The sequence below is a fragment of the Rhododendron vialii genome, chromosome 6a (assembly GCF_030253575.1).
Source record: "Rhododendron vialii isolate Sample 1 chromosome 6a, ASM3025357v1".
NCBI lineage: Eukaryota > Viridiplantae > Streptophyta > Magnoliopsida > Ericales > Ericaceae > Rhododendron > Rhododendron vialii.
In genome coordinates this window covers 4,650,569-4,667,136 of record NC_080562.1, presented here as the reverse complement: position 1 = coordinate 4,667,136, position 16,568 = coordinate 4,650,569, and the positions used below count along the sequence as shown (strand labels likewise).

General features: G+C 39.0%; 1 pseudogene; it reads left to right on the top strand.

The window, feature by feature from the left end:
- Positions 1–5,301: 5,301 nt before the first annotated feature.
- LOC131331084 (cyclic nucleotide-gated ion channel 1-like) lies at positions 5,302–15,866 on the top strand (annotated as a pseudogene).
- Positions 15,867–16,568: the final 702 nt, after the last annotated feature.

Below are 16,568 nucleotides of genomic sequence, written 5' to 3'. Positions count from 1 at the left end.
CATGAGAGGGAGGGAGAGCCCAAGATTTTTGCCTATAAATAGCACCCCATGTTTCTCATTCAACTCACACCTTCACCTAGCAACTTCTCTCTCTAGAAAAATTATGTTCTTTCTTTAGTTCTTACTTTGTTCTTGAGTAGTTCTTGAGTTCTTCAAGAAACTCAACCTATGCCGCCACTAAACCGCCACTCGACCACCCTCTCGATCCAAAAATAGTAGTAGTAATAGTCAAGTAGAAGTTTCGAGAGAAACCTTTCTCTTTCGAAGCTACCGGAGACCACCGTAGGAAGTTACTCCGCCCGACCACCGACGTACTTTCCGTAGCCGACTAACCTTCCGTAGCCGACTACCGCCAAGAAGTAAGGTAGAACCCCTTGACCCTAACTGAACGTATATGTAAGGAAATCCTTACTTACTTCCTAATTACTTACTTACGTTGTCGTTTTGAATTACTAAGATAGAACTTATCGTTTGTTTATAAGTATTTGTATTTTGATCTTTAAGATGATTAATGCATATATGAATTGCTTGTATTACTTGTGGTGTGATTAAGCATAAGTGATTTCACTCCAAAGACGTCCGTACATGTGGCGTTGTGCTTTGAATAAAGTATAAGTGATACACTCCAAAGGCGTCCGTATATATGGCGTTATGCTATAAGTAGTGATTGAGCGTGTTAAAGTAATATAGAATTGGATGATCTTGTTAGAAAGATTCATGTCCTACCGCGGAGTCTTTGAATGTAAACGAGACACGAGAACCGAGAAAGTAGAAACATGACACCTAGGGTGTGATTAATAAAAGAAATGTTTTCCGAGGAAGGAAATATTTTTGAAACAACATAATGACCGGTTTTGGGTGACATTATGTGAGTTGTGTGCGTGTGAAAAGGTTTTTGAAATGTTTTGAAAACCGCAATGTGGCCGGACGTGGTAGCCCATTGTGTGGGGTGTGTGGAAAAACCCAATGAGAACCCGGAGCGGCGGAATCATTGTGGGAATACTCGGGAACCCGGAGCGACAGAACCGAGGGTTTTAAAATGTGTGCGTTCCCATGGGAATCCGGAGCGGCGGAACCATGGTGAGGTATAGCTTGGTTATCCGCGGTACGGAGCCAATGCAAATATTTTTGTGTGCCAATGGGAACCCGGCGCGGCGGAACCATTGTGAGGATACTCGGGAACCCGGCGCGGCGGAACCGAGGTAGGGTGTGTGTAGCTTGGTTATCCGCGGTACGGAGCCAATGCAAATATTTTTGTGTGCCAATGGGAACCCGGCGCGGCGGAACCATTGTGAGAATACTTGGGAACCCGGCGCGGCGGAACCAAGGTTGGGTGTGTATGCTTGGTTATCCGCGGTACGGAGCCAATACAAATATTTTTTTGTGTGCCAATGAAAACCCGGCGCGGCGGAACCATTGTGAGGATACTTGGGAACCCGGCGCGGCGGAATCAAGGTTGGGTGTGTATGCTTGGTTATCCGCGGTACGGAGCCAATGCAAATATTTTTGTGTGCCAATGGGAATCCGGCGCGGCGGAACCATTGTGAGGATACTTGGGAACCCGGCACGGCGGAACCAAGGTTGGGTGCGTAGCTTGGTTATCCGCGGTACGGAGCCAATGCAAATGATTTTGAAAGTGTGTGGCTTGATTATCCGCGGTACGGAGCCAATGCTAATGATTTTAAAAAGGTTGGGTGTGTAGCTTGGTTATCCGCGGTACGGAGCCAATGCAAATGTTTTTGTGTTAAACAAATGGTTTTTGAAAGATTGTTTTGTAAATGAAAATGTTGACACGGTCTACGATGAGTCGCGTAGGAGAAACACGAAACTCTTGGACACCAACGATAGTTGATTAATGAATGTGGATGTGTCATTGTTAAGCTGCGTATATATGTATCATGTGAAAATTGATGTTGTATTATAGTTTTGTTATAAGTTATGGGTTAGTGGGTATGGGATTACTCTGCTGAGCTTTGTAGCTCACGGTGTTGCCTTTTTGATGACCCTGACATATTATATCGGTGGCGACGCTGGTATAATGTGTCAGATTTTGTAGATGATCAGGGTAAGCAAATCACCGTGGAGGCTTTGGAGCTGAGGAGCTGGCAAGAATTGAGGAGCTGAGGAGCTGTAGTTAGGAACCGTAGGACCCCCCTTCATTGTGTAAATATTGAACTCTTGTAAGAGTATTTGTTGTAATAAGAGCCAGACTCCATTTGATGTTATCAATAAAATGTCCTTTTAACGTACCCAAAATTCAGGGCGTTATAGATTTTATCAATAAATTGTCTTCTTAACGTACCCAAAATTCGGGGCGTTACATTTCTTCTGTGTTATTATTTTCCTTTTTTCTTTCCCGCATAGCGTTGAGTTGTTTTTTTCCAAATATTTTTTGCCAGAGCAACTCACACTACCTAATGTACCCAAACATATTAGTATTACATAGATTTTTATGGGGCCCACTTTTGGTTCTCTAAAAATAATCTGATTATTTTATTAGTTTTAAAATATTTTTTGCGTCACCCTTACAAAAATAAGCTCAATGGGTAAATGTAAATGTTCGATCCAATCTTATACTTTTTATTCAGAATTTTAATCCATAATTCTGAATGAAAAGTTGTACGATTGGATCATATATCATACACTTACATTTATGTGATTTATAGTGCCACACACATGCCGAATTATAAGCACTATATACGAGTTGGGCTTAACTCTTAGAGGATTGCGAGTTGTTCTGAACTCTCATTCTTTCCCCCACAGTACTACTTCGAGTATTTTCTTCACCTTTGATGATTGCTAAAACAATATAAATTTTGCAATTTGTCATCTACTCTCCCCAGGACTCCCCAAGAACAAGTCTCTTCTTGACCTTCTATTATTGGAAAAAGACCAAATATTTTGCAATTTTTGTCTACGGGGTGGGGATGATCAAATTAATTTTGGATTGTAATTTTAGCACTCTAAAAATTGATGGAGAGGTCCCAAAACTGAATTGTGTTGATACACAAAACGACATCGTTTTAAAGCCTTTCCATCAATTTTTGGAGTGCTAAAATCAATTTTCCATTCAAATACATTGTAGATTTGGGAATGGATGATTTTGTTGCTGCTTTATAGCATGTCATGTATTCCTGTCTATACCAAAAATGGTCCAATGAGGCCACCTGGCAGTTATTTTATATTTTGACAAAAAAGTCAACGGCTAGGAGTCAATGATTGTACGAAAATAAACCCAAAAAAGGAAGAAACGGGTGAACAGGGGACACTTAAAAAAGATTTGCGGTGTGTAATATTTGGCGGAGATGTGATTTTGGTATTTCAGTTTTAGTTAGTGGCACTCTATATTTTGTTTTGTAATATCATATGATCAAGACACAAAGCGGAGTGTCAATAGTTAAAGCATGAGTGTCAAAATCAATTTTATATTTGATGAGCTTAATTTTTCTTCCTCTGTAGACAAATTAGTACTCCCTCCGTCCCTTATTTATATTCCGATATTTCATTTTGGGCTGTCCCTTAATAAGTGTCCATTTTGTAAAGTTAGTGGGTAAAAGTTGGTGAATTGTCTATTTTGTCCCTAAAAGTAGATTCCATTTTAAAAAGTAAGTGAGTAAAAGTGTAATGATGATGGGTAAGTATGAAAAATGGAGGAAAAAGTTGACGTGAAAGGTATAATGATGATGTCTTTTTAATAAGTTGGAATTACGAAGCAGGACACTTAAAAAGGGACGGAGGGAGTACAAACTACTACGATGTGATTCAACATAGTCAACTAGTATTTATCTGTGCCTACGGCACTACCCACTCCGATTGAAATTGATTTGTACCCTTCCTCTATATTTGAACCATGAGCAAAAGGTAAAGAGGGGCGAGGGGGTCTCGATTGTGGAGAGCTTGAAAGGCGGGTCAGTGTTGTCGTGAGTGGTGGAGGACGGTGAAAGAGAAAATGGCACATGAGAAGAAGAGAGATGGTTTGGGTGAGGCAGTGTTTGTGTGGAATCAAAGAGAGAGAAGGAGAACTCTTCTGCAGTAGGGTTTCAAATTTGAAAGTGGGTGTAATTTTGATTGCTGGCAATTCTGTAATTAAACAAAAAAGGCTGGACAATTTTGATAAAAGGAAAATTTCACGTCAACCATTGGATCAATTCAATCTCAACCATTACAACAAATTGTCCCCACACCATTGTGTTTTATAATAGAGACTAGCGTTAGCCCGTACCTACGGCACTACGCATCCCGGTTGGAAAGGGATGACAGTTGTGTGATTTAGGTATAAACTATGGGCACTTAACCGGAAAGTGGGAGTATGCACTACAGCCTTTGAATCAAATGAATCTAAACTGTTCTAACAATTTGTCTCCACATCCTTCTGTTTTATAATAGAGATAGAGATAATCATATAATCGCATTCATTTGTTTTCCTTAGAAGTATATAAATAACTCGATAATGTGTCCATGAGAAATGTTTTCAAATACTCCTTTATCCTTACAAATATCCAATTGATATAGTTTTTTCACATGAATAATTATCGTTAGACACTCTAAAGTAATGTACGCTATGAATGATCAATTTGGGCTCATGATTTTCATGTCACAATCAGTGACGACTCTAAAATTTTTGTTCAGCAGTGATAGAAATACAAAGAATTTTTTTTGAATACAAAGCTATGAAATAAACGGACGCGGGGGGTTGCTGTCCCCAAGGGGACAGCAGCGTGCTACTGTCCCAATTTTGAGGCCCACCCCGGTCTCGCTCCGATAATCTGAATCATTCACTTTGTAGAGCTTGTCGAGTAGAACAACTATGCAAAAAATCAGCTTAATTGGATATCATTAAGTACCTGATCGGAGCCCATATAACTCTCATTCCATGGGTTAGAGTGGATTTGATCCAGTGTTTCGGATCCATTCTTTTTAAGATAAAAAGATTCCGATCACGTACTTAATAATATCCAATTAATCTGATTTTATGCATAGTCGTTCTACTCGACGGGCTCTACAAAGTGAACGATTCAGATTATCGGAGCGAGACCGGGGTGGACCCCAAAATGGGGTGCAGCAACCCCCCTCCCTCCGAAATAAACATATTTACACTTGGATGAAATTTTATTGGGCTTAGTTTTTTTTTCCTTGAGTTATAGTACTTCACAAGCCTGTGACTTCACTATGTATGAATGGTTCAGTACTGATAATATTTAAAAAATTTGTAATTATATATAGAAGTACGAAATTTTTAGTATATTTTTTGAATCAGTGTTCGCTTGAACCCCTGAAATCCAGTAAAGCCGCCCCTTCACATTCCCTCGCTAACCCCACCAGGCCACCTCTCTCTCTCTCTCTCTCAAGAAAAGCTTCCTGGAAATCAGACTAGATCAATCTTCCTCGAAATTTCCCTCCATGTCTACCCTCTTTAAAAGCTTTCCTATCGTCACACCCCCGCTCACAGAAATCATATACTCGAAGTTGCAGCATAGTTGGTGGTATGATCAATCTTTTTTTTTTTTTTTTTGCGATAGTCAAGCTTACACGCACCTTAAATAATACCACCTCAAATAATACCGTTCCCTGATGGGGCCGGAAGTAGGCAATTCAAAAAATACTTATTATTACTTTCTTGTGGCCTCACCCAGGAATTGAACCCGATCAATTGTGTGGAGAGCAAAATCAACCGGACTAACCTTGGGGCCGATCAATCTTCGATTACAATTGTGCGTCTGTTGCTTTATCATTCGGTACTGACATTATGAAACATTATCCTAATCTTATTTTATGAGTATCTTAAGTTGAGTTTCTATCTGTTCAATCGATCTCAATATTTGAAGCCTTTGTTAGTTCTGATACGTTTTGTTATAGCTTGTCCCACATTCGTTAATAATCACTTTCAAAACTCGTATATGAGCCTGAGAAGCCTCTCTACTCATTGCCAATTAGTTTTGAGTTAGATGTATTAACATGGTATCAAAGTTAAGCTTTCGGAGTCTTTTGGACAATACTCTATGTAGTTGGTGGTTGATTCTCCCTTTGTTTGTTGTTGATCATTGATCGTTGTCGTATGTATGCCTGGGCAGCGTCTCCACTCATTGCCAATTGGTTTTGAGTTGGATGTTTTAACACGTTTTATCATTTGTTTTAGCCTTTAGGTGTGGTTTTTGAGACTTTTGTACATTTAATCCGTCGTAGTCGAATTGCCATCAATTGTGAATTGCAAGATATAGTCTACACGATAACAAGAGATGTATAGTGAAATACTGAAATTCTACATGGAATGGCCCCCTTGTTTGATTAGTTACGCACTCTTGATGACCGGAATGAAGAAGGCTTTGTCAGTTGTGAACTATTCGTTTTTTTTTATACCACTCTCTGATTGAATTTTCCCCTAGGAAGGTTCTTTGCTCTAAATTGCGTTGCTTGTTTATTTGTGCGTGTGCATGTGTGGTTTCAATGAGGAATTATGTATTGTCTAACAAACTGGGATTCTTTCTGTGTTCGTTTTGGGACTTTAGACCCAACCCCTTTTTTCGCGCACGGTCCACACTAAGTTAATTATTACTCTCTTTTCCCTATCTATCTCTCTACTTATTACCCCAAAACCTTCCTCAAAATCCAAACCTTCCTTTTTGACTGGACATCTGGTCCGCAATATTGGGGCCCATCATAGGGGGATGATACAAATCGATGGGCCTAAAATTGCAGACTGGATGGTTCAGTCAAAAATCTAATTCGAGATAATACCTTACCCTAAAGAAAAATGTAGAAGTAAGTTCTTCTTGTTACCATAATATTTTTGGTGAATAGATGCTTAAGGTTATCATTGGTTTCCTTATGGAAAACTGTTGCATTTTTGTACAGGGATTGACATTCAGCAGTCTGTGGATGATCTACTGGTAGCAGTTTAGTACCTAAAGAACTTCCCAGTTTTGAAGAGTACCTCAAAGATGGACCATCTATTTTGGACACCGTCATATATACACTGAGAGAAGCTTGTGAGGTAGTTTTTTCTGCCTTCTGTTTTCTAGAAAAAAAAATGTTTTGTACCTTGTATTTACCATGTTCAATAGTCTTTAGATTGGATGCTTGTCTCTCCTATGTTAATACATGTACGCATTACAGTTTTCCTATGTTTGGACCTTACAGTAGAGGTATTTCTTTTGTCACGGAGAGCTGGGTGTTCACGCTAATGCTTTTGGTGAATAAGTTGTGTCAATTTTGCATATTGTTCATGCTGATGAATAACTTATTCATTAGTGCGAACAACTAAGTTGTGTTGGTCGTGTTTTAACTAATGTTTTTGGTTCACAAATTGGGTTAATTTTGCATGTTGTTCATGGTAATGAATAATTTGTGTTGCATAAGTTAATCACTAGCGTAAACGGGGCTATATCAAGAATCATGTATCCATTTATTTCTTCAATCAGATAGTAGTTTTGTCGATTTTCTCCTTAAGCTTTATGTTGTCGAGGTATTCCAATAAGCTTGTGGGGGGTTTTGTTTGCCATAGATCGTATTTTACTTCTTTTTTTGGAGTTGATGTTTTCAATGCTCTGCTACTCTCAGTTTTAGTACTGCTCAGTAAGTTGAAATAGCTAGGCATTGATCTTTGACTAGTCTATCTTCAAGTTTCAGGACTTCAAAACAGAAAAAAAGACGGAGGAGTAATCCCTAGAGAACAAGGAGTTCATTTGGGGATTGTTGGAGCCACATTTAAATTCAGGCTTGATAAGTTTTGAAGAAGCTAGGATTGCAGTTCTGAAAGGATGAGAAGCTTAAAAAGGTCATTGGATTCATGTTGTTCAAGAATTGTGGGAAATATCTTGGCCTCGAGGAAGAAAATCCTTGACCCCCGAAGTCCATTTCTTCAGAAGTGGAATAAAATATTTGTATGGTCGTGTGTGCGCTTGCAGCTTCTCTCGATCTTTTGTTCTTTTACATTCCTGTGATTGTTGATGACAAGAAATGTCTTGGGTTGGACAAAAAGCTGCAGACTGTGGCAATTGTTGTGCGTTCCTTTTCTGACATATTTTATATGATTCATATGATCTTTCATTTCCACACTGGTTTTATTGCTCCCTCTTCTGAAGTATATGGAAGAGGTGAGTTGGTAATTGATGCTTCGAAAATTGCAAGGAGATATTTGTGCTCGTACTTCTTCATTGACATTCTTGCAGTTCTTCCTCTGCCACAGGTACGAGACATTTCATGCTGCCAAAATGTGTTTCCCTATTGTTCTATAGTGATCATTTCGAGAAAAGATAATTGTGATCCTGTTGCCGGAGCAATTATGGCTTGTTCCAGAGCAGGGTACTACTATCTGATTCAGGAATAGGGTGCACCGCGTTGCTCTGAACCCCTGCCAAGGAGTACTATTAGTTTTTACTTTAGAGTCTTTGACCTATACACACATCACTCTACAATGGATAAATTAGACCTTCCATCCTGGTGCATGACCTCTCATGCACTGGGAATTTGTGTCATAACCAAGCCTTCAATAGGAAAATTCAGTTTCGTCCTATGATACCAAAGTTCTGCTGCTTTTTGGTATTGGTCATATGTTCTATGGACCTCTTGAACTTGGCAATGATTAGTTGTTCTTTTTAATCATCACTATCTTGAACTTGAGGAAGTAAATTACTGCAAATTCAGTTTCTAGGGACGATGCTTTTGTATTATTTTGTTCTGTACAATATTTCCAAGTTGGAAGAAAAGTTAATGGACAACACGTCACTTTACGTTTTGATTTCTGTCTCTATTGTAATGTGTCCAGGTGGTTGTTTTATCCATCATTCCATGCATGGGAGGGTCAAAATCTTTGAATACAAAGAACTTGTTGAAGTTTGTTGTTTTATTCCAATTTGTACCTAGGATTCTTCGTGTACATCCTTTGTACAAAGAAGCAACCATAACTTCTGGTATGTTCACTGAAACTGCTTGGTCTGGAGCTGCATTTAATCTCTTTCTCTACATGCTTGCCAGTCATGTAAGTTTCCTCACAAAAATTGATCTTACATTTTTACTGTCGGAATTTTGTAGACTTTAAGCTTGATCAAAATATAAATCTATTAGACTTTGTGTGGATCTTCTTGGTGTTGAAAGTTCGAATGAATCCATCTGACCCGTTAAGTTTGCTGTGTACCATAAAGTTTCTATGGCTATACATTACCAATAAAAACCTATGTACATGGACTTCTATTCTTTCTACTCTCAGGTTTCACCAGCCTTTCTGATCATTCAAGGATCCGATATCTATTAGGTACTGGGAGCATTTTGGTACTTGCTTTCTATAGAACGAGAAACTACGTGCTGGAAGAAAGCCTGTGGAAATCAGACTGAGTGTGTAAACTCTTCAGTGTATTGTGATCATAGTCCAGGGTTTTTAGTATTTCTGAATGAGTCCTGCCCCATACAGACACCAAATGCTGCTCTTTTTGATTTTGGAATCTTCCTCGATGCACTTCAGTCCGGTGTTGTAGGATCAATAAATTATCCAGAGAAGTTCTTTTACTGCTTTTGGTGGGGCCTGCAAAATCTGAGGTAAGTACAGATGAGACCTCTATTTTGATCATATTCATCTCTGTTAGAATTTTGCATCAACAAATAGGTTGGGCTACCTTACAAAATATTCAGCTACAAGTATACTTTGAGTATTACAAGTTATCGAAGAATGCCAAGAAATTCAAATATTATGCTGTAGCATACACAGTAGTTTTGTCATGTAAACATGTTTGCTGGCTGTTCACTGTCTGCGAAGCTAGAGCTTTCTTTTCGCTTGTTACAGCTAGATGTTTATGGTTGAAGAGAAATTCGCTGACCAGATCCTGATCATGTTGCTTTAAATAGGTTAAGTAATAGGAAACAAAAATATTTTAACATTGACATTTTTTTAATGTCAAATTCACTATGAGTTTGTCTCCAATCCACACCTTCCTCACCCCTTCAACTATGGGTGAATTTGAACTAGTTGCGGTAAACACTGGAGTCCTGTTTTCTGGATTTTTTTTCCTTTTCATGATTTAATATTGGTTATTGGCTTCTCAGAGCCATTTCTTATTTACCCTTGCGGATAAAGTTGTGTCACAAATTAGTACAGGAACAGAGTCTCGCTGTCTGTCTGCATGCTTGCCTACCCGTCTCTCTCTGTGTGCCCCTGTGTGTGTGTGTGTGTGTGTGTGTGTGAGAGAGAGAGAGAGAGAGAGAGAGAGAGAGAGAGAGAGAGAGAGAGAGAGAGCCCTGATGATTTTATTGTAGTGGCACTTACACGCTAGGTTATTTTGAAGAATGTTTTCTATTAAAGCATCCAATTCAAAACCAATTGGCAATGAGTGGAGAGGCCACCCAGGCTCATATACTAGTTTTGGAGAAGATAATTTAACCACTGTGGAACAAACTCCAACACTCCCCCGCACGTGCGACTCCCGACTCGCACATGGAGAGGTAAACAAAGGATTCATAACACGTGGATCACAACAAACAACGGTGCACTTATGGCACAAACAAGGGGGAACAAATTCTCCGAAACCCTAGCTTTGATACCATGTTAAAGCATCCAACTCGAAACCAACTGGCAATGAGTGGAGTAGCCGCCCAGGCTCTTATACTAGTTTTGGAGAAGATAATTTAACCAATGTGGGACAAACTCCAACATTTTCCATGATGGCTTAGCGGGTGCTTCTGTTTTTCTTAATTTCAGCATCAATTATATTGTTGGTCTTTTCCTATTTGACAGGACATAAAACTTTCCAGTTTTTTTTTAATAAGAGATAACTTTCCAGTTGATAGATGTACAATGTATACTGTTCACAATGGTGAGGCTAGGATTTACATTTGGGAGGGGCCCAAGTAAAAAAATAAATAAATCAAACCTCAAAGTAGTGGACTCCTTTAATAGCAATGTTCAAAAATTTCACAAACACAATCTTCAATTCCTAAATTTGTAAGTCAGAACATGTAATGCTTATCAAAATCATAAAATTCATAGTTTAAAAGGCAGCCCCTATACACTTCCGCCACTGACTGTTAATGGGAAGAGTGGCATTATTGTTACCAGAAGTTAACATTTGATAATTTGTAAATTGGCAAATTTTGCAGTTCTCTTGGTCAAAACCTCAAGACAAGTACCTTTTTCTGGGAAATTTTCTTTGCAGTGTTCATTTCCATCTCTGGCTTGGTATTATTTTCACTTCTCATCGGAAATATGCAGGTTAGTTTTGGACATTCTTTTATCATTGCTCTTCGTCTGTTAATGTGAGCACGAGAATCTGTGGCAGCTAAATTAACAGTGCCTAGTAGTCATAAGGCACATTAGCTAACAACGGATTGTTTAGACCAAACATTTTAGTCTTGATGAAAACGGGATCACATATTCTCCAAATGCTGAAGAAAATGTTTTTCTTTTAACTCTAAACCATTATAATGGTTCGAAGAAACTGCCCTTGATAATGTCTTTGGGACACCAGAATGATGTTTCTTAATTGACGGTTCCATAACTTTTGAACTGAAGTTTCTACTTGACCAGTTGTTTTTTAAAAATGGTGCTGAGCAGTGATGGGTAGATAGGGGGTTCCCTTTTTCCCAGTGTTATCAACATCGCTAATGCAGCTCTCTTCCTGATATTGTTCAGAAAACAGCAGTCATGTGTTACTGTGCAACATGGGATTGCTATACAGTACTGTCATTGCATGTTAAAGTAGGGTTGCAAACAAGCTGAATCGGTCTGAACCCTGTCAGGCTCGGCTCGGCTCGGTGCGATAAAATATTGGTCCAGCTCGAGTTCGGTTCGAGCTTGAACAGTTGAGCTGGAGTTTGGCTCATCTAAAATTTTCGAAGCTCACGCTCGGGTTGATTTGGCTCATTTAAATTTTTTTGAGCTTGTTAAACTCAAACGAGCAGAATTCAAGCTCGAGTTTGATAATTTTGATTTCATTGCAATATATCAATATTCCCTAACACAAGCCAAAAATTAAAATAATAAAATCCTTCAAGAACATGATGAACAGAAACCTTATATTATATCTCTATAACAATGCATATAGTATATATACCCGGCTAGAATAGTATTTATGAATAGTCATTCAAAAAATTATTATATATGTTTTGATCCCAAGTTCACGATCCTAATCGAACTGAATACTCTTAGGTTTGGGCTCAGCTCGTTCATGGAACGAACTAAAAGATAAGGCTTGGGTTTGGTTCCTTTACCGAGCCGAGCTCCGAACAATTCGCGAACGGCTCGGTTCATTTGTAGCCCTACGTTCAAGTGAGTGTTAGGATAAATTTGCTGTTATATTTCATGGTCTACGTGCTCAAAGACCATCCTCATTGGGGTCTACTTAGTAAAATCTTCAGCATCTAATTCCTTTTGGTGTAACAGAAGTATCTGCTGCAGTCCACAACAACGAGATTGGAGGAGTGGAGAGTCAAAATGCGAGACGTAGAACAATGGATGTCAACTCGTTTGCTCCCTGCAAATCTGAGGGAGCGAATCAAACGATATGAACAGTACAAATGGTGGGAAACTAGAGGTGTTGATGAAGAGAATTTGATCCGTAATCTTCCAAAGGATCTCAGGAGGGACATAAAGCGCCATCTTGGTTTGGGTTGGCTTATGAGAGTGAGTTCTTTTGCTTTTGCACAATGTAATTCCTCCATTTAGGGCATGTGAATGGTGTAACAGTACTTATCCAAGTTCCATTGTTTACCGCCTTGACCGCTGACCTGCCTTGCATATACTGTCTCAAGAGATCTCAAGTTCAAATTTAGTAGATGAAATTTTCTGGTTAACTTTTACTCTCTCCGTCCCTTTTTAAATGTCCAGCTTCGTAACTCCAATTTATTAAAAAAACATCATCATTACACTTTTCATATCAACTTTTACCTCTATTTTCCCTACTTACACTCTATGGAGACATCATCATTACACTTTTACTCACTAATTTTTCAAAATTGAATCTACTTTTGGGGGCAAAATGGAAAATGTACCATTTTTTACCCGCTAACTTTACAAAATGGACACTTATTAAGGGAAAGCCCAAAATGAAGTACTGGACTCTAAAAAAGGAACAGAGGGAGTACTATTGTTTTCCCTTTTCTGTTCCCAGTTGTCTCATTGGTGATTTCAAATGGGCCTGTATATTCTCTATTACATTCTTGACTTCTATCAATTATAGTTTAAAGAACCCAAATGAAGATACGAATGCGAAGGTTTGAAGGCTTTATCTAATGGATGCTGCCATACTGTACTGCCTATTATACTTTTTTTGCTTATTGTTCCAAGGCCACTTCCGGTGACCATATTTGATTCTTAGAAGGATTATTAGACTGTGATTAAATCTTATCTAGTCTTCTGGAATTATCTATCAGGTGCCATTTTTTGAAAGCACGGATGAACAACTGTTGGATTCTTTGTGTGGCCGTCTAGAACAGGTTCTCTACACGGAAGGTAGCTTCATCGTGCGGGAGGGGGACCCAGTTGATGAGATGCTCTTCGTAATGGACGGGAAATTAGCTTCTTCGACCACTAATGGTGGAAGGATTGGGTTCTTTAACATGGAATATCTCAAACGAGGAGGCTTTTGTGGAGAAGAGCTTCTTGTTTGGTCTATAGCTCCCCGTTCCTCAACTAACCTCCCAATCTCAACCAGAACGGTTCAAGCCCTCTCAGAAGTGGAAGCATGTGTCCTAAAGGTGGACGATTTGAAGGTTGTCGCCTCTGAATTCAGGCGGTTATACCACAAGCAGCTCCGCGATACTTTTAGATATTACTCGCTGCAGTGGAGGACTTGGGCGGCTTGTTTCATACAAGCAAAATGGCAACGATATTGCAAAAAGAAGATGGAAGTGTCTCTTAGTAAAGAGGAAAAAAGGTTGCAAGATGCATTGGCTAAAGGCAGCGGAAGCTCGCCAAGTTTGGGGGCCACCATTTATGCTGCTAGATTTGCCGTTAATGCTATCCATGCCGTAAGGCAGAATGGTTGGGCTCTGACACCCAGGTTGCCGGAGAGAATTTTTCCGACGGTGCTTCAGAAGCCGGCAGAGCCTATTGCAAAAGGTAAGTACTAGTATAGTTGGATTGTTGTTTTTGTTTCTCTTTTTGTAATAGCTTTATTTGTATAGATTCTCTTGTGCTAAATGTGATATAATGCCTAGTGTGTCATGTATCTGTACATGTATTTTCTGAATTGTAGAAGAGAATCCCTATTGTTTCTCTTAAGATAGATGGGATCATTTTCCAGCTCAATTTGTAGAAGAGAATGCCCTAATTTTGTAGAAGAGAATGCCCTAATTTTCTCTGGAGATAGATGGGATCATCCACAAGAAATGTTAGTGGATACAATGGGGGTTTTGCCATAAGATTGTATTGTTTTGCCATAAGATTGTATTGTAGTTTTGGGCGGAAAATGTTTTCTGGAAAAACTCTTTTCTTGGAAAATATTTTCCGGCATTTGGTAGAAAGGAAAACAGAAATCAACCTAAAATCTTTTCCCCAGTCTACGGAAATCAATCAATCGTGTTAGGCTATAGGATTTCCAGAATTTAAATCCGGAAAACATTTTCTGGGAGACCCCGACTCAAACTCTGACACACAGGTACTCTCTCTCTCTCTCTCTCTCTCTCTCTCTCTCTCTCTCTCTCTCTCTCTCATGAAGAGTAATTTCATTTCTGATATTAACTTCCGATCTACAAATCATTTGATTTCGATTTTGGAGGGTGTGATTTCTGAACTTGAGCTACATAGATTCCTCCTTTTTTGCTTTTTAAGTCCTTTTAGAGTTTAGGAAAGTGGTCTCATATGTGGATTTGTTCCAATTTTTGCTCTCAAAAATGTTTGGTTTGTTGTAGTTTATAGACCTAGAATGAACATCGAACTCATAACTATTCACTTTCCATGCAAGAATTCGAGCTAGGCGTTAAATTTTGTGGAAGTCGATCTTCTGTTTAGCTTGGATGTGTGTAGTCAGTTGAAGCTGTGTAAAACACTACATTCTTTCTATTGGCATTGGTTTGGCTGATTCTTACGATGTGGTTGGATATCCTTTGAAAGCAAAACATGGCATATTCAAGTCTCATCGTTTTGTAGCCACATACTGTTTGATTATTTGCGTAGGCTATAATTTGCAAAGTCTTTTTGATGATATAGTTGAAGAAACCGTTGCTGAATCAGACTCGACTGATTTTGAAGAGGTATCAAAAGGGAAAGACACAGCTTCACCAAGTGAGGTTCCAGCTCAAGCAAGATCTCACCCGAAGAGTAGTCGTGACGAAGATGAGCGTTACGACAAGTTATCGACACAACTTGAAGAAGTTGCTTTAGCAATCAAGAAACTTACCGATGATCGACTTAATGTGAATGACCTCTATGAGGAAGTTATGAAGACAGAAGGTTTTGATGAACCGATACTTGCATTAGCATTTGACCACTTGGTTGAGAATGAAAAGGTTGCAAAGGCATTTATGGTGAAGAATGCGAGACTCCGAAGGGCATGGTTGGAGGGTTTTCTAAAAATGAATGCGTGAAGTTAATGGCTTCAATTTGCAGAAAATATGTCCTTGCATTATATGTTGTGGAACTTATATGCGAGATCCGAGCTGTCCATTGCCGAGATGGACGGCTGGATGGGGTGCTCGGCATGGCTGCCAAGCACCTCGGTTGGCAGCAACACCCACTGCACTTCTAGGACTTCTGTACTGGTGCTAAAATTGTCAAATTGTACTATCACCTCTTGTACTTCAACTTACACAGTTATACCCCTTCTACTTCATTATTAGATATAGACACCCCCGGCTGGAGCAAGAATGTTTGTTTTTCTGTCTAAATTATCAGGCAGCATACCATGAAAAATTGACATAGTGTATGAGATCAAAATTACCCATATTTTGTGTTTGCTTTCTAAGTCCACGTTCACCACCACCCTCTCCACACACCTCCCGATCCATAAAACTACTACTAATTTGTAATCGATAAATGGATTTGACTGAACTAATAGGGCTAACTCAGTTAATCAGGACTCTTACATTTTATTAAGAGGTCAGGAGTTCGAATCTTTCCACTTGCGTGTGGGTGCTCTTCGCTTAGATGAGTTTTTCCCTTTTTTTGTTTTACCCTATAATGAGCTTATTTCTTGTACGTATTGGTTAAGTTGTTTAGGTTTGGTTGGCTCGTAATCTCTCATAATTGATATAATTGATATAGTGTCCCGAGTTATACTTTGTACTTTATATATATGATGTAAATGATCTATCTTATTGATTGATAAAAAATGAATTTGATTGGAGAGAGGAGATTAGAAGAGAGAATGGTCTAAAAAATTACTATAATTAGAAGAGAAAAAGGGTAGTTGTGTTTTTATTTTGCATATAGGACAAAAATTAACCTTTTAAAGAAACTACGACTAATTTCTGATGATCTCGATAGAATAGGACCAAGAATTAAGAATCCCAAAATTGGGTCATTTTTTCCGATCAATATTAACGAGAGTTAGTGACTTAGTTTGGTGTTAGAGTTAGCACAGGGAGATCCAGAAACTATCTATAGTTCTGGCCTCCCAAAGCCCGCCCCTCATGGGACTCAAACT